This window comes from Scyliorhinus torazame, chromosome 7 (assembly GCF_047496885.1).
Source record: "Scyliorhinus torazame isolate Kashiwa2021f chromosome 7, sScyTor2.1, whole genome shotgun sequence".
Classification (NCBI taxonomy): Eukaryota; Metazoa; Chordata; class Chondrichthyes; order Carcharhiniformes; family Scyliorhinidae; genus Scyliorhinus; species Scyliorhinus torazame.
The window spans coordinates 40,050,565-40,070,454 of record NC_092713.1 but is presented as its reverse complement, the minus strand read 5'-3'; positions in this window follow the sequence as shown (position 1 = coordinate 40,070,454).

The window sequence follows — 19,890 nt, the reverse complement described above, 5'->3', positions numbered from 1 at the left end:
GCTCACCCATAGTGATGGTACCTAAACCAGACGGTACCCAACGGTTGTGTGTGGATTATCAAAAGGTGAATGCAGTTATAAGAACGGACTCATATCCTATCCCACGTTTGGAGGATTGCATTGAGAAAGTGGGACAATCTGCTTTTATTTCCAACTTCCAGACATGGAAAGAGCATTGAAAACATCGTATGGAGTTCTTTGATCGACTTCAGGAGGAGGGTTTGGTGATAAACCTAGCCGTAAGTGAATTTGGAGAAGCCCGAATCACTTTCCTTGTGGAGTTTCCGATACCCTCAAGACGAAGGGAAATAATGCGATCTCCTAGCATGAATGAATTTGATCGAACAGTTGTGCAAAGGTTTTGTGGCGTGATTACTCCACTGATGGAATTGCTGAAGAAACGTAAAAAATTTCAATGGACAGCGGATTTTCAACAGGCATTTGACTGCCTGAAAGCTGTGATCACCAATGCTCCTGTATTGGAGAATTGCAAGGGACTCTGTGGTTAGATTGAACTAAATTATCTGATTCTGAAGAGAAATACCAAGGAGTAGAGGAATGGATGGATCGTCCAGAGACTCTGTTCAAAGAGACTGTCAATCGAGAAGGATTTCGGTTGGAGGAAGAAGAACAAAGAAAAATGGACTATATTATTATACCTGTTCGTGTGTGTTGTTTTTGTTAAATGAAAAGGTATATTTACTGTGTACATTTCTTAGTGGATGGTGCAAAAGTGAAAAATGAAACCATCTTGAAGTTGATAGTTTTTTTTTTTTTCTTGGGGGGAGGTATCATGTGAGGGTACCTTTAAGACATGGATGATTAAGCAATGTACCTTTAAGAAAACAGTGATGTCAGAGAGTGGGTGGGGCTCAGCTCAGTTCAGCCAGTTTGCAGGTTGGTATTGCAGTTTGAAAAGTGCCTGGCTGGTTTTGCTGAGAGCAGCTAAAAAGTGCCTGGCTGGTTTTGCTGAGAGCAGTTTAAAAGTAGAAAGCCAGTTTGAGACAGCAGCTTGAGAAGTTCTGGTTTGCTGTGATCTGCTTGAAGGGAGAAAGCCAGGTTTGAGAAAGCAGTTTGGGTGTGTCTGTGTGTTTCCAGAGATTTTGCAGGAAGAAAGCAAGGTGCTGGAGCTGAAGTCAACCAAGCATATATATCTCTGCCATTCTACAGAAAAAATATATATCCTTTAACCTGATGTGATACTGTTTAAAGGTGTTAAGTCTCTTGGAAGTTTGAAGGAACATTTTAAGGAGTTATTTACTGTGTTATCGTTGAAGTAAGGGGTGTTAAGAGATCCAATGTTTATTTAAGATGTTAAGTTGAGTTCATGGAATAAACAGTGTTTTGTGTTTAAAAACCCACGTGTTCAGGGGCAAAATTCTCCCGAAACGGCGCGATGTCCGCCGACTGGCGCCCAAAACGGCGCCAATCAGACGGGCATCGCGCTGCCCCAAAGGTGCGGAATGCTCCGCATCTTTGGGGGCCGAGCCCGAACATTGAGGGGCTAGGCCGACGCCTGAGGAATTTCCGCCCCGCCAGCTGGCGGAAACGGCCTTTGTTGCCCCACCAGCTGGCGCAGAAATGACATCCCCGGGCGGCGCATGCGCGGGAGCATCAGCGGCCGCTGACAGTTTCCCACGCATGCGCAGTGGAGGGAGTCTGTTCCGCCTCCGCCATGGTGGAGACCGTGGCGGAGGCGGAAGGGAATGAGTGCCCCCACGGCACAGGACCGCCCGCGGATCGGTGGGCCCCGATCGCGGGCCAGGCCACCGTGGGGGCACCCCCTGGGGCCAGATCGCCCCGTGCCCCCCCCCCCCCCCAGGACACCGGAGCCCGGCCACGCCGCCTTGTTCCGCCGTTCAGAAGGCGGTTTAATCCACGCCGGCGGGACAGGCAATTTATCGGCGGGACTTCTTCCCATCCGGGCCGGAGAATCGAGCGGGGGGGCCCGCCAACCGGCGCGGCCCAATTCCCGCCCCCGCCGAATATCCGGTACTGGAGACTTCGGCAACCTGCGGGGGCGGGATTCACGGCAGCCCCCGGCGATTCTCCAACCCGGCGGGGGTTCGGAGAATGACGCCCCATAATTGTAATCCCACACCTAGAGAAAAAGCCGTATGCTGGGAAAAGCGACAAATCCATTAAAGGAAGAGGTTGGTTGAACTCCATGATACATTTTGGGGTTCTGAAAATGCCTTGCCCACAACAATCTAATCCTGACCACCAAAAATAACTGCATGCTAATTCCTTCATCCTTACCACACCAGGATGTCGCTCATGCAGTTGATCAAAGCCTCTACTATGTGAGCACAGAGTAGTAATCACACAGGTTCTCTGTAATAGAACTTCATTCTGTACTATAAACTCAAGTCTTAGTGTGATGGAGGGCTTGAGGTCTGGAATTTTACCATGAACGCCCAAATCCATCACCTTCCCCATCACTGGGTGAGCTCTTGTATATTTTTGAACTTGAGATGAAGTCACAGATGCACTATCCACGAGCGGGAAATACAAAATATTGCCAAAATGTTCTTCAGGGTCATTTGCATGCTGCTCTGACTTGCAATACTGGATATCGTAAGTGTGTGCCAACAATAACAATGACCATCTTTGCAATCCACAAGCTGCCAAAGAAGATATACCTTTATACAGCCCAAAGATGTAGTCAAGGGTTGATGATCTGTCAAAAGGGTATAATGATACCCGTAAAGGTAATGGTGGAACAGTGGTTGGATTAGCACACTGGGCTAAATCGCTGGCTTTTAAAGCAGACCAAGACCGGCCAGCAGCACGGTTCAATTCCTGTACCAGCCTCTCCAAACAGGTGCTGGAATGTGGCGACTAGGGGCTTTCCACAGTAACTTTGCTTGAAGCCTACTTGTGACAATAAGTGATTTTCATTCATTTAATTTCTTACCCCAAGGATTATGCTCATAACTTCTTTTTCTAGCTGAGTGTACTTCATTTCTGTGCTAGAAAGAGTATGTGAAGCAAATGCTATCGGTGCATTTTGGAAGGTCTAATGCAGGTAGGGAATATATAGTGAATGGTAGAACCCTCAAGAGTATTGAAAGTCAAAGAGATCTAGGAGTACAGGTCCACAGGTCATTGAAAGGGGCAACACAGGTGGAGAAGGTAGTCAAGAAGGCATATGGCATGCTTGCCTTCATTGGCCGGGGCATTGAGTATAAGGATTGGCAAGTCATGTTGCAGCTGTAATGAATCTTAGTTAGGCCACACTTGGAGTATAGTGTTCAATTCTGGTCGCCACACTACCAGAAGGATGTGGAGGCTTTAGAGAGGGTGCAGAAGAGATTTACCAGAATGTTGCCTGGTATGGAGGGCATTAGCTATGAGGAGCGGTTGAATAAACTCGGTTTGTTCTCACTGGAACGAAGGAGGTTGAGGGGAGACCTGATCGAGGTCTACAAAATTATGAGGGGCATAGACAGAGTGGATAGGCAGAGGCTTTTCCCCAGGGTAGAGGGGTCAATTACTAGGGGGCATAGGTTTAAGGTGAGAGGGGCAAGGATTAGAGTAGATGTACGAGGCAAGTTTTTTACGCAGAGGATAGTGGGTGCCTGGAACTCGCTACCGGAGGAGGTGGTGGAAGCAGGGACGATAGTGACATTTAAGGGGCATCTTGACAAATACATGGATAGGATGGGAATAGAGGGATACGGACCCAGGAAGTGTAGAAGATTGTAGTTTAGTCGGGCAGCATGGTCGGCACGGGCTTGGAGGGCCAAAGGGCCTGTTCCTGTGCTGTACATTTCTTTGTTCTTTGTTTTGTTGCTTTCCTGAAGGTATAATGTGCGAGACGACTGCACCAACCCCAAAGGGTGAGGCATCGCAAGCTAACTTCACTTTGGGATTATAATGAACCAACAGTTCTGACTTCAGTAAAGCTTCTTCACTTCACTTCATTATGCGGTTTCACATTCTTCTGACCAGCACGGTGCCTGTTTGACACACAGCAGCATGTGCAAATGCTTCAATTATGTTGCGAAATTCAGCATGAACTTACCATAATAATTGATCAATCCTAAAAACAACCTCAATTGTGTCACATTTTGAGGATTCTAAGATTGCTGACATTTTCTTTGATTCTTTGTCTAAACCATCGATAATGTGACCAAGGTAATTTATGGATGGCTTGAATAGGCCACACTTTTCCTTTTTACCTCTCAGGCTGTGGTTCTGTAACCGCTTCAGGGTAGCTTCCAAATTCATCAAGTGCTCCTGTTCACTCGAACCAATGATGGATATGTCATCCAAATAATATTGTACTCCATTCAACCCACTTAGAATTTGATCCGTGGATCTTTGAAAAAAAAGAGCAGGTGCAGATGTTATTCCAAAGGAAAGTAAGGAAGTCTTCTGTAACGAAACAGACCATTGTGCGTCATGATGGTGAGTACTGGCTGTGATTCGGCAGCCACACTCATCTGCAGATATGCAAAAGATCAATTTTACTGAATTTCTTATAATAATCTTTATTATTGTCACAAGTAGGCTTACATCAACACTGTAACGGAGTTACTGTGAAAATCCCCTAGTCGCCACACTCCAGCACCTGTTCGGGTAGACAGTGGGAGAATTTAGAATATCCAATTCACCTAACAAGCACGCCTTTCAGGACTTGTGGGAGGAAACCGGAGCACCCATTGGAAACCCAGGCAGACACGGGGAGAACATGCAGACTCCGCATGGACAGTGACCCAAGCTGGGAATCAAACTAGGGTTCCTGGCACTGTGAAGCAACAATGCTAACCACTGTGCTACCATGCCACCCAATTTCAGTCTCCAGAAAGTCCAGCAAACAAGTCTTCAATCAGTGGCAGTGAATAATGATCTTCGCACAAAACCGGGTTAATAGCAGTTTTAAAATCTTCACCAATTCTCACTGAGCCACCGCAGTTTAATTGAGGAATAATTGGTGTCAATTGCTTGTAGCAACAGGTTTGATGACTCCTGCCCTTTCTAATCCGTCTAGTTCTTCAACTTTAGGCCTAATGGTATATGATACATTTCTAGCTTTGGGACATTTGGTGTGCTGGCTGGCTTTATTTTAAGGTGTAGCTCAACCCCAGTCATAGAGCCTAGTGAATCTTTGAACATCTTCTTGTATTTCTTCAGAAGTTGTTGCAGTTGCTCTTTGAATCCGCCAATTGACTGTTTCCCAGTTAAGCCTTACCTTAGCCAAGCATACTCTGCGAAGGAGAGCAGGAAAATTTCCACAGACAGCAAGAAGAGGCAACTTTTTTGTCTGCCCATTTGCTTCTATTTTCACCACAATGCATCCTTTTAATGGAATGACCTCAGGGCTGGTTTAGCTCAGTGGGCTAAATAGCTGGTTTGTGGTGCAGAACAAAGCCAACAGGGCAGGTTCAATTCCTGTACCAGCCTATCCAAACAGGTGTCGGAATGTGGCGACTAGGGGCTTTTCACAGTAACTTCATACTTGTGACAATAAAAGGTTAGTATTATGTACATCCTTAGAATCACATTTGACAGTTTTAAAGGTAGATGCCTGAGCTTTTGATGATAAATTGTCCCAGATATTAGCGATACTGCTGTGCCACTCCCATTTTACTCTCATGACCTTCTAGTTTTGGATATGCCCAGAAACATTGAAGATCTCCCTGCATTGACAAGGCGCTTCAGCTCTTACAGTAGCTCAGCTCACTGTCTTTTGAGTGATCTTGAGATTCGTCCACTAATTTGTTGGTCTTCTTGTACTTTCTTTATGTCGACGTTTTCTGAGCCCAACATGTTTTGGCAATATGACCCTTCTTATCACAGTTTATGCATGTATTTAATTTACTCCAGGAATCCCCGCAGAGTGTTCAACCTGTGTACAATGGTGACATGGCTTGTTCCTTGAGATATCCATTTTGTGGATCTTTGCTCCAGCGCTATCTGCGAAGCTTCTCTGGTAGCAAGCTCCATAGATGTGGCAACCTCCACAGCAGTGTTTTGAGTTAATTCACTTACAATAAGCAGCTCCCTCTGAATTGCTTCACTGCGTAACCCACAAACCAACTTATCTCAAAGAGTATCATCAAGTGTTGTACGAAATTCACAATATCTAGCTAATCTTCTTAGGATGCTATAAACAGTAAAATGTTTCACCTTCTTCCTGTCCATGACAGTGGAATCAGAACCTTTCTGCATCAATAACAGTTTAGAATAGAAATGTCCCTCCAAAATTTTCATTAATAGACTGAAGGATTTGTCTCCTGGTTCTGCTGGGTGAACAGTATTCTGTTGCAGCATAAACTTTTTACGGCCAACTGAGCTGCGAAAGTTTGCGACCTTTACGTCCTCCAGTGCCTGATTAGCTATTAAAAACAATTGGAATCTTTCTTCATGTGAATTCCATGTTGTGTAATCCTCATCAAGCTCGTCCATGGCCCACTAGTTTTGGATCCCGAATCCTAGGATCCAAAATTTCCTCTCATCTGACTATGTTGGAAAGTATTGCACAAACAATCCTTTGAAAAAACAACTCGGAAATCTTTACCCGCTTTGCCCGATACCTGTGTGTGCCAGTCCGGTCCTGTAATCTTGCTTTGTTCCTGATGACATGCCACAGTTAGTCACCAGAAATCCTCCTTCCAGGGATTTTTATGCCACAATCCTCATCACCAGTTTTCTATCGTGCTATATATTTTTTGAGTGAAAACAGCGCGGGAGGTGAGTGAGCCGGGTCATTGAAAACAGCGCGGGAGGTGAGTGAGCCGGGACAGTGAAAACAGCGCGAGAGGAGAGTGAGCCGGGACATTGAAAAGCAGCGTGGGAGGTGAGTGAGCCGGGACAGTGAAAACAGCGCGGGAGGTGAGTGAGCCGGGTCATTGAAAACAGCGCGAGAGGAGAGAAAGCTGGGAGATTTAAAAAGCGCGGGAGATTTAAAAAGCGCGGGTCTGCAAGTCGGAGCGGAGATTTAAAAAGCGCGGGAGATTTAAAAAGCGCGGGAGCTGCGAGTCGGAGCGGAGATTTTAAAAGATCGCGGCCTAGTTTCGGGATCCGTTCGGGGGAGGAGGAGCAGTCTCTGTCAGGGAGAGAACCTGAGAACATCTAAGACACTCAGAAGGTAAGAAGGTAAGTAAGTGATTTTTACTCATTTTTACTTTTATACTTTTTTCAAATTGTGTCTGTCGGGGGAAACTGAAGTGACATCACAGAAAAGCTGTGACCTGAGTGGCTGGTTGGGAATCTACACTAAATTTCAAAAATTAAGCATTGGTAACTAATTAAACATAATTACTTAATTATAATTTAGAGGGGTATCTAAGCCAGAGATCAGAGAGTACTATATTTAGCTTTCGCATTTATATTAGAAATCTAGTGCTAGGAAACAGATAGTTAACAGTAACTTAAAAAAATTAAAAATATATATTAAAAAATGTTTTTTAAACTTTTAATTTTAATTAATTGACGCAATGTCAGTTAGCGGGGTGCAGTGCTCTGACTGTGAGATGTGGCAGGACCGGGAGGCTTCCAGCGTCCCGGATGACTTCATCTGCAGAAAGTGCACCCAACTGGAGCTCCTCACAGACCGCATGGTTCGGTTGGAGCAGCAATTGGATGCACTTAGGAGCATGCAGGTGGCGGAAAGCGTCATAGATCGCAGTTATATAAATGTGGTCACACCCAAGGTGCAGGCAGAGAAATGGGTGACCACCAGAAAGGGCAGGCAGTCAGTGCAGGAATCCCCTGTGTTTGTCCCCCTCTCGAATAGGTATACCCCTTTGGATACTGTCGGGGGGGATAGCCTATCAGGGGAAAACAGCAGCAGCCAGAGCAGTGGCACCACAGCTGGCTCTGATGTTCAGAAGGGAGGGTCAAAGCGCAGAAGAGCAATAGTAATAGGGGACTCTATAGTCAGGGGCACAGATAGGCACTTCTCTGGACGTGAAAGAGACTCCAGGATGGTCTGTTGCCTCCCTGGTGCCAGAGTCCAGGATGTCTCCGAACGGGCAGAGGGCATCCTGAAGGGGGAGGGCAAACAGGCAGAGGTCGTTGTACATATTGGTACTAACGACATAGGCAGGAAGGGGCATGAGGTCCTGCAGCAGGAGTTCAGGGAGCTAGGCAGAAAGTTAAAAGACAGGACCTCTAGGGTCATAATCTCGGGGTTACTCCCTGTGCCACGTGCCAGTGAGGCTAGAAATAGGAAGATAGAGCAGCTAAACACGTGTCTAGACATCTGGTGTAGGAGGGAGGGTTTCCGTTATCTAGACCACTGGGAGCTCTTCCGGGGCAGGTGTGACCTATATAAGAAGGACGGGTTGCATCTAAACCGGAGAGGCATAAATATCCTGACCGCGAGATTTGCTAGTGTCACACGGGAGGGTTTAAACTAGTATGGCAGGGGGGTGGGCACGGGAGCAATAGGTCAGAAGGTGAGAGCATTGAGGGAGTGCTAGGGAATAGGGACAGTGGGGCTCTGAGGCAGAGCAGACAGGGAGAAGTTGCTGAATACAGCGGGTCTGGTGGCCTGAAGTGCATATGTTTTAATGCAAGAAGTATTACGGGTAAGGCAGATGAACTTAGAGCTTGAATTATTACTTGGAACTATGATGTTGTTGCCATTACAGAGATCTGGTTGAGAGAAGGGCAGGGTTGGCAGCTAAACGTTCCAGGATTTAGATGTTTCAGGCGGGATAGAGGGGGATGTAAAAGGGGAGGCGGAGTTGCGCTACTGGTTAGGGAGAATATCACAGCTGTACTGCGGCAGGACACCTCAGGGGGCAGTGAGGCTATATGGGTAGAGATCAGGAAGAAGAAGGGTGCAGTCACAATGTTGGGGGTTTACTACAGGCCTCCCAACAGCCAACGGGAGATAGAGGAGCAGATAGGTAGACAGATTTTGGAAAAGAGTAAAAACAACAGGGTTGTGGTGATGGGCGACTTCAACTTCCCCAATATTGACTAGGACTCACTTAGTGCCAGGGGCTTAGACGGGGCGGAGTTTGTAAGGTGCATCCAGGAGGGCTTCTTAAAACAATATGTAGACAGTCCAACTAGGGAAGGGGCGGTACTGGACCTGGTATTGGGGAATGAGCCCGGCCAGGTGGTAGATGTTTCAGTAGGGGAGCATTTCGGTAACAGTGACCACAATTCAGTAAGTTTTAAAGTACTGGTGGACAAGGATAAGAGTGGTCCTAGGATGAATGTGCTAAATTGGGGGAAGGCTAATTATAACAATATTAGGCAGGAACTGAAGAACATAGATTGGGGGTGGATGTTTGAGGGCAAATCAACATCTGACATGTGGGAGGCTTTCAAGTGTCAGTTGAAAGGAATTCAGGACCGGCATGTCCCTGTGAGGAAGAAGGATAAATACAGCAATTTTCGGGAACCTTGGATAACGAGAGATATTGTAGGCCTCGTCAAAAAGAAAAAGGAGGCATTTGTCAGGGCTAAAAGGCTGGGAACAGACGAAGCCTGTGTGGAATATAAGGAAAGTAGGAAGGAACTTAAGCAAGGAGTCAGGAGGGCTAGAAGGGGCCATGAAAAGTCATTGGCAAATAGGGTTAAGGAAAATCCCAAGGCTTTTTACACGTACATAAAAAGCACGAGGGTAGCCAGGGAAAGGGTTGGCCCACTGAAGGATAGGCGAGGGAATCTATGTGTGGAGCCAGGGGAAATGGGCGAGGTACTAAATGAATACTTTGCATCAGTATTCACCATTGGTAGATGTTGAGTCTGAGAAGGGTGTGTAGATAGCCTGGGTCACATTGAGATCCAAAAAGACGAGGTGTTGGGTGTCTTAAAAAATATTAAGGTAGATAAGTCCCCAGGGCCTGATGGGATCTACCCCAGAAGACTGAAGGAGGCTGGAGAGGAAATTGCTGAGACCTTGACAGAAATCTTTGGATCCTCACTGTCTTCAGGTGTTGTCCCGGAGGACTGGAGAATAGCCAATGTTGTTCCTCTGTTTAAGAAGGGTAGCAAGGATAATCCAGGGAACTACAGGCCGGTGAGCCTTACTTCAGTGGTAGGGAAATTACTAGAATTCTTCGAGACAGGATCTACTCCCATTTGGAAGCAAATGGACGTATTAGTGAGAGGCAGCATGGTTTTGTGAAGGGGAGGTCGTGTCTCACTAACTTGATAGAGTTTTTCGAGGAGGTCACTAAGATGATTGATGCAGGTAGGGCAGTGGATGTTGTCTAGATGGACTTCAGTAAGGCCTTTGACAAGGTCCCTCATGGTAGACTAGTACAAAAGGTGAAGTCACACGGGATCAGTGGTGAGCTGGCAAGGTGGATACAGAACTGGCTAGGTCATAGAAGGCAGAGAGTAGCAATGGAAGGATGTTTTTCTAATTGGAGGGCTGTGACCAGTGGTGTTCCACAGGGATCAGTGCTGGGACCTTTGCTGTTTGTAGTATATATAAATGATTTGGAGGAAAATGTAACTGGTCTGATTAGTAAGTTTGCAGATGACACAAAGGTTGGTGGAATTGCGGATAGCGATGAGGACTGTCAGAGGATACAGCAGGATTTAGATTGTTTGGAGACTTCGACGGAGAGATGGCAGATGGAGTTTATTCCGGACAAATGTGAGGTAATGCATTTTGGAAGGTCTAATGCAGGTAGGGAATATACAGTGAATGGTAGAACCCTCAAGAGTATTGAAAGTCAGAGAGATCTAGGAGTACAGGTCCACAGGTCACGGAAAGAGGCAACACAGATGGAGAAGGTAGTCAAGAAGGCATACGGCATGCTTGCCTCCATTGGCCGGGGCATTGAGTATCAGAATTGGCAAGTCATGTTGCAGCTGTATAGAACCTTAGTTAGGCCACACCTGGAGTATAGTGTTCAATTCTGGTCGCCACACTACCAGAAGGATGTGGAGGCTTTAGAGAGGGTGCAGAAGAGATTTACCAGAATGTTGCCTGGTATGGAGGGCATTAGCTATGAGGAGCGGTTGAATAAACTCGGTTTGTTCTCACTGGAACGAAGGAGGTTGAGGGGCGACCTGATAGAGGTCTACAAAATTATGAGGGGCATAGACAGAGTGGATAGTCAGAGGCTTTTCCCCGGGGTAGAGGGGTCAATTACTAGGGGGCATATGTTTAAGGTGAGAGGGGCAAGGTTTAGAGTAGATGTACGAGGCAAGTTTTTTACGCAGAGGGTAGTGGGTGCCTGGAACTCGCTACCGGAGGAGGTGGTGGAAGCAGGGACGATAGTGACATTTAAGGGGCATCTTAACAAATACATGAATGGGATGGGAATAGAGGGATACGGACCCAGGAAATGTAGAAGATTGTAGTTTAGTCGGGCAGCATGGTCGGCACGGGCTTGGAGGGCCGAAGGGCCTGTTCCTGTGCTGTACATTTCTTTGTTCTTTGTTGTTCTTTGATATCACAAAGAGAAAAGGTATGGAAGTGCCCACTCTCTGGATTCTTATAAAATACGGTGAGAGGTTTATTAAGGATGTTTCTCAATACAGTCAAGATGGTGATCTGTTCAAAGCCCGCGCAAACACTCTGCTGCCATTGCTATACATCATGTGATGCATAACCAGTAAGAACCTGGTGTGTTCAGACACAAAGGCGAGCTGCAGACACAATAGAGAGCTATACGTAGAAGAGCTGGAGGATGCAAGGACAAAGAGAAAGCAGACAAAGCCAGAATTCAAACTGAATTCTTGTGAGGGGAGAAGCAAATCACTCTTAGAAAGAAGTCAGTTTCCCTGTTCGAGTCATATGGCCCGCTTCAGCAGCTGTAGTGTTGAGAAACACCCCTCTATCCAATGGCAATTTGCCTTTTTTTTGGCCTCAGGAAGTTTCACCCATTGAGATCACAATTAGAGAGATTTCCTGCTGGTGAACTGACTTTTGCCAGTAGGAAAGGATTCTCACAGATCGGGGCCGCATTTTCTCCGGAAGCCCCGATCTTGCCCTCTTTTCAGGCCCCCACGGTTTTTTGACCCCTCTTCATCCTCCAACCTTGGGGGTCCCTGGGAGCCCCCTCTTACCCACCACCCCTCTATCTGGCAAGGACCCATGGGCCAACCCCTGGTAATGCCAGCCTGGTACCTGGGCACCCTGGCACTGCTAGCCTGGCACCCTGTCAGTGCCCCCAGCACCTTGGCAGTTCCAAGAGGGCACCCTGGCATTACCAGGCTGGGTGTGCCAGGGTGCCCAGGCACAAGGGAGTGCCAGGGTGCCACCCTGCCTTGTCCTCGACCACCTGGGGTTCTCCAATGGCCTGTGAGACCCCCCCAGGTGCAGTTATGCCTGATCCATGTTTGTGTGGACCAGTACTAAACAGCGCCCTGGCGAGGTCTCCTAGGCACGGCCGGTAAGTCCCGGGCGCCGGGTGAATCCGATAACCAGGTATTTAAATAAGCCAAAAGGCTAATTTGAATATGATGATCTAGTTGTCACTTAATCAGGACGAGATCCAGATCGTGCTGGACGGAACGAGTCAAATGAGTTGCACGAGGTTTTGCGCCCGGAGCTGACAGGGCTCACACGCGATTTGCCCATTGCATTCTGATCCGTACCAGATGCAACAGGTTCACTGAATCCCACTCATAGAGTCTTCGAGCTTTACAGCACAGAAAAAGGCACTTCTGACTATTATGTCTGCACCAGCCATCAAGCACCTATCTATTCCCATTTTCCAGCACTTGGACGAGCATTGTATGTTATGACATTTAAAGTGCTCAAAAAATGCTGCTTAAATGTTGTGAGGATTCCCACGACTACCTCCCTTTCAGGCAACGGGGCAGTGGGAATGTCACAAAGAGAAAGGATATGGGTGAAAAGGATTTTCATCAAATCCGCTCCATATCTCCTGCTCCTTACCTTAAAACCATGCCGCCTGGTTAATCTCCTCTGCATCCTCTCCAGTGCAATCACACCCTTCCTACAGTGTGGCGACTAGAACTGCACACAGTTCTCTAGCTGTGGCCTAACAAGCGTTTTATGTAGCTCAATTGTAAACTTGCGCTCTTATATTCTATGCCTTGGCTGATAAACAGTAAGAGGTCTTACAGCACCAGGTTAAAGTCCAACAGGTTTGTTTTGCATCACTAGCTTTCGGAGCACAGCTCCTTCCTTCCACAGCTCATTCCTCAGGTCCAACGCTGGCATCTCCACACCTTGGCTGATAAAGGCAAGTATCCCATATGCTTTCTTAACCACCTAATCTACCTGACCTGTTGCCTTCAAGGATCTATGCAGCCCACGATCCCTCTGGTCATCTTTACGCCCTAGAGTCCTGCCATTATTTGTGCATTCCCTGCCTTATCAGTCCTTCCAAAATACATCACCTCACCTTTTCAGGGTTAAATTCCATATGCCATTGTTCTGCCCATCTGACCAGCCCATCTATATCATCCTGTAATCTCAAACTTTCCTCCTCGCTATTTAACAAACCACCAATTTTTGTGTCATCTACAAACTTACTGATTCCACAAACTCCACATTCCTGTCTCGATTAATTGATGTACACTACAAACATCGATAAAGCCAGCACTTATCCCTGCACACACCACTGGACACAGGCTTCCAGTCACAAAGCAACACTCAACCATTACCTTCTGCCTCATGCCACTAAGCCGATTTTAGATCCAATTTGTCAAATTGCCCTGGATCAAATGAGCTCTTATCTTTTTGATCAGTCTCCCATGTGGGAACTTGTCAAAAGTCTTACTGAAGTCAATGTAGACTACATCAGTGCACTGCCCTCATCAACACATCTAGTCACCTCCTCAAAAAATTCATTCAGATTTGTTAGACATGTGGCCTGGATTCTCCGAACCTGCGCCGGGTTTGAGGGCATTTAAAAGTTTATTGGATAAACATATGGATGATAATGGCATAGTGTAGGTTAGATGGCTTTTGTTTCGGTGCAACATCGTGGGCCGAAGGGCCTGTACTGCGCTGTATTGTTCTATGTTCTATGTTCTAATCCCCGGGGGATCGCGAGAATCGCACCCTGACGCCGGCTTACCGATTCTCCGGCGCCGATTCTTGGGCGCCCGCGGGATCACCGCCGCGCCAGTCAGGAGCCATTGAAAGCGGCTCCCCCAGCAATTCTCTGGGCCCCGACGGGCCGAGTAGCCGCCGAGTTCGGCCAAGTCCCGCCGGCGTGGGTTACTCAGGTCCCACCCGGCGGGACCTGGAAGGTGTGTCTGCGGGAGCCGTCCTGGAGGGGGAGGGGTGGGCGGGGGAATCCAACCCCGGGGGGGGGGGGGGGGGGGGGGGGGGGGCCTCCATGTTGAACTGACCCACGATCGTGGCCTACCGATCAGCGAGCGGGCTGGTTCCGTGGGGCCTATGTTCCTGCATGCCAGGCCACTGTAGGGCTCTGCCATTTTTCCCGGGGACCAGCGTGGAGACGGGAACCCACACGCATGCGCGGAATCACGCCGGCCATTCCGCGCATGCGCAAACTCGCGCTGGCTATTCTGCACCAGCTGGAGCTGCGGGGACCACTCCGGCGCCGACCTAGCCCCCGAGGAAGGGGGCCATTCCTCATTATCGGGGACCGTTGACGCCGGAGTGGTTGGCGCCGCTTTTCATGCCGGAGTCGGAACGTGGCCGCGGGATTGGAGAATCCCGGCCGTGATCTCTCCATGTTGACTATCTTTAATTAATCTTTGCCCTCCAAGTGGAGATTAATTTTGTCCCGCGGCAAATTTTCCAATAATTTCCCTCCCAATTATCATTTTTTTAAAAACTTCCAATTAAGGGGCAATTTAGTGTGGCCAATCCACCTACCGTGCACATCTTTGTATCGTGGGGGTGAAACCCATGCAGACAAGGGCAGAATGTACAAACTATTTGGACAGTGACCCAGTGCTGGGATTGAACCTGGATCTTTGGTGCTGTGAGAACATAAGAACATAAGAACATAAGAACTAGGAGCAGGAGGAGGCCATCTGACCCCTCGAGCCTGCTCCGCCATTCAATGAGATCATGGCTGATCTTTTGTGGACTCAGCTCCACTTTCCAGCCCAAACACCATAACCCTTAATCCCTTTATTCTTCAAAAAACTATCTATCTTTATCTTAAAAACATTTAATGAAGGAGCCTCTACTGCTTCACTGGGCAAGGGATTCCATAGATTCACAGCCCTTTGGGTGAAGAAGTTCCTCCTAAACTCAGTCCTAAATCTACTTCCCCTTATTTTGAGGCTATGCCCCCTAGTTTTGCTTTCACCCGCCAGTGGAAACAACCTGCCCGGATCTATCCTATCTATTCCCTTCATTATTTGATATGTTTCTATAAGATCGCCCCTCATCCTTCTAAATTCCAACGAGTACAGTCCCAGTCTATTCAACCTCTCCTCGTAATCCAACCCCTTCAGCTCTGGGATTAACCTAGTGAATCTCCTCTGCACACCCTCCAATGCCAGTACATCCTTTCTCAAGTAAGGAGACCAAAACTGAACACAATACTCCAGGTGTGGCCTCACTAACACCTTATACAATTGCAGCATAACCTCCCTAGTCTTAAACTCCATCCCTCTAGCAATGAAGGACAAAATTCCGTTTGCCTTCATAATCACCTGTCCACCTGTAAACCAACTTTTTGCGACTCATGCACTAGCATGAGGTCTCGCTGCACAGCAGCATGTTTTAATATTTTATCATTTAAATAATAATCCCTTTTTCTATTATTCCTACCAAAATGGATAACCTCACATTTGTCAACATTGTATTCCATCTGCCAGACCCTAGCCCATTCACTTAGCCAAATCCCTCTGCAGACCTCCAGTATCCTCTGCACTTTTTGCTTCACCACCCATCTTAGTGTCGTCTGAAAACTTGGGCACATTGCCCTTGGTCCCCAACCCAAATCATCTATGTAAATTGTGAACAATTGTGGGCCCAACACTGATCCCTGAGGGACACCACTAGCTACTGATTGCCAACCAGAGAAACACACATTAATCCCCACTCTTTGCTTTCTATTAATTAACCAATCCTCTATCCATGCTACTACTTTCCCCTTAATGCCATGCATCTTTATCTTATGCAACAACCTTTTGTGTGGCACCTTGTCAAAGGCTTTCTGGAAATCCAGATATACCACATCCATCGGCTCCCCATTATCTACAGCACTGGTAATGTCCTCAAAAAATTCCGCTAAATTAGTTAGGCACGACCTGCCCTTTATGAACCCATGCTGCGTCTGCCCAATGGGACAATTTCCATCCAGATGCCTCGCTATTTCTTGCTTGATGATAGATTCCAGCATCTTCCCTACTACCGAATTTAAGCTCACTGGCCTATAATTACCCACTTTCTGCCTACCTCCTTTTTAAAACAGTGGTGTCACGTTTGCTAATTTCCAATCCGCCGGGACCACCCCAGAGTCTCGTGAATTTTTGTAAATTATCACCAGTGCATTTGCAATTTCCCTAGCCATCTCTTTTAGCACTCTGGGATGCATTCCGTCAGGGCCAGGAGACTTGTCTACCTTTAGCCCCATTAGCTTGCCCATCACTACCTCCTTAGTGATAACAATCCTCTCAAGGTCCTCACCTGTCATAGCCTCATTTCTCTCAGTCACTGGCATGTTATTTGTGTCTTCCACTGTGAAGACCGACCCAAAAAACCTGTTCAGTTCCTCAGCCATTTCCTCATCTCCCATTATGAAATATCCCTTCTCATCCTCTCAAGGACCAATATTTACCTTAGCCACTCCTTTTTGTTTTATATATGAGGCAGCAGTGCTCATCACTGTGCCACCGTGCTGCCCCCTCCTAATGATGTTTGGCAGAAGAGGTGACAGGAGCTCATGCCGACACTGTATGAACTGGCTAAAAGGATTTAAAACCTGGAAATCTGGGTGAATATCTCTGAGGCACTGAAGACCTGTGTGTTTTTACAAAAGGAGCCACACCATGAATCAGGGTTATTGGTTGGATGGTTGGAAAGGAACTCTGCAAAGCTACACCATCAGGTCCAAGGTATGGAGGATTCACTTGGTGTGCCTTGCTGATGATAATCATAGCCATAAAGCTCAAAGTTGAGAGCTGTTGTTGAATTGGATTCCTGACCTACCCTGTTTGAATAAAGTACAGCATATTGTGGAACTGCACAGCTATGTAGTGCCACATTTGAGTTGAGAATGATGCAAATGCTTGTGTAGATGTCTGTTTGTTGTAAGATAATGTCACCACAGTCCCAGATGACCATAGGAGTTCTCTCTTTTGAGGGAGAGAGCTGACTTCTGGTGATTTAACCTGAGGATCACCACATCTCAGGAAGAGGCAAGCTTGAGAAGGCGGGGCCTATCATGAATAACCTTTGCCAGTAAAGGAATTGAACCTGTGCTGCTGGCCTAGCTCTGCATCACAAAACCAGCCATCTAACCAACTGAGCTGAACTGGCCCCAGTTGTACCAATTATTTAAAGTGAATTTGCCTTTCAATATGAAATATCTTTTGCCTGTTAATGCATGTGCAATTTTATTTGGGGTCATAGATCATAGAATTTACAGTGCAGAAGGAGGCCATTCGGCCCATCGAGTCTGCACCGGCTCTTGGAAAGAGCACCCTACCCAAGGTCAACACCTCCACCCATAACCCAGTAACCCCACCCAACACTAAGGGCAATTTTGGACACTAAGGGCAATTTATCAATGGCCAATCCACCTAACCTGCACATCTTTTGGACGGTGGGAGGAAACCGGAGCACCCGGAGGAAACCCACGCACACACGGGGAGGATGTGCAGACTCCGCACAGACAGTGACCCAAGCTGGAATCGATCCTGGGACCCTGGAGCTGTGAAGCAATTGTGCTATCCACAAGGCTACCGTGCTGCCCCAGTCATTCACTAAATTTGAGTTTTTTGGTTTCTGGTTCCCCCAAGCGGATTGTAGCAATCAATATATTTTACTTTTGTTGTCTTTTATCCTTGAGCAAACTCAGTACAAAAACCAACATTGGAGTTTGTAAATACATATTTCAGTAATATTACCAGGAAATTTCACATTTATGCTGTTTTACACTGAGGTTTTGTGAGAAATCTATGGCCAATGAAAGGACTTGATTGAACCAGTTCTTTAAAAAGTAGCAGGTTAATAATTAAGCATGCTGTAGCGTAAACTACCAATAACACCCATTGTGTTTTGTTTCTGTGAAGAGTTGCAGAGACAGGGAAAGAAGTCAGAGAGAAAGTGAAGATGTGGCTGATATGGAGGTTCCAGTCCTCATTATTTAACATTGATCCATCAATCAACCTACATCCTCAGAGCTTTCAGTTGTTCAAACAGGGATTTCCTGACCACATTGAGGTCTGGTTTACAAGTGAGTTCTGTCATAAGCACATCCGAGGGGAATGCTCAAAATATGAAAGTTACTGTCATCTTCTAAAAATCTTTCATACTTTTTCCTTGTCCATCACAGTTATTTTCGCAAACTATGCATCCAGCAGTTTGGGAATGACAGATTATCATACCTGCACAAGGAGGTCGGAAAAAAACAACAAAATCGCATTTTCATCACACTGGATTCAGTATAAATGACAAACCCCTATAAAATCTTACTTTCATATATCACCTTTAGAAGTACATAATAAAGGAAAGAAAACAGACCATAGTGCCACAGACAAACTATAGGATTGTCTGCACCCCCTATTCCCCACCTCACCTCCAACCCCTCAGTGAGTTCATTAAGTGTTGACAATTTGTCTAGAATAGATCAGTCTCAACCATGAAAATGTATCATCAGGCATTTGGGGAGGCAGTGGTCTAATGGTATTGTCACTGGACTGGTAATCCAGAGGTACTCTTCTGGGGACTGGATTCAAACCCCACCAAAGCAGAATTTGATTTCACTTCAAAATAATCTGGAATTGAAGTCTAATGATGACCAGGAAACCATTGCCGGTTGCCGGACGAACCCATCTGGTTCACTATTATACTGTAGGGATGGAAGTCTGGCCTTACCTGGACTGCCGTACACGTGCTTCTGGACCCACAGCATTGTGGTTAACCCTTAACTAAAATGGCCGAGCAGGCCACTCAGACCAAGGGCCACTAAGGATGGGCAACAAATGCGGGCTTTGCCATGACAGAATAAAGAAAACATAACATGCCCGTCCCATTTCCCACCCAACATGCCTTCCAGTGGAGTTTCCCCCAATGAGTTCATACATTGGGTTCAGGATTGTCACCGGCTCAGTCTCTATTTGGTTAAATGATCACAGCCTCTGTATCCTGGGATTGCATCAAATTTCCTGCTGAAGAATGTGCCCTACTTGAAGCACCTGTGCATGGATGAAGAAATAAAGACATTGATTTGCATTAATCTAGTGCCTTGCATGATCCCAAATGCCCCCCCCCCCCTCCTCTCAATAAAGCACTGTAGCATTGTCGTTACTGATGTAAGAAAGCTCCACGGCCAACTTCACTTGACACAAACAGCAATGAGATAAATGGCAAGATAAACTATATTAGGGATGTCAGTTAAGGATTAATTATTCAACAGGACCCCCATTCTTCTTCGAGTCGTGCCTTGTGATATGGAACTGCTGGGGGAGCAGATGTGGGCTAAGTTTAATACATTTTCCAAAGGGCAGCACCTTGGACAGCACCATATTTCATCAGTACAGGACTGAAGAAGGGGATTGGTTACCTCAAATGGCTTGAGCGTGATGCAGAATAACACCAACAACACAGGTTCAATCCCCGCAACTGCTGTGGTCGTTCAAGGAGGCGCTCTTGGTCAGACTTGCAAAGTGGTGTCCCTCAAGCTATGTAACAAATTGTCTCTCTCCAATGGGGAGAAAAGTCTACGGTCCTTTAAGGATTCTGGCTAATTTATTTTTCAGCCTCGATTACGTGCTCAAACCCACGGATTGGAGCTGATCCCACAAGGTACTGACTCAGTCTACCGCTGAGCCGAG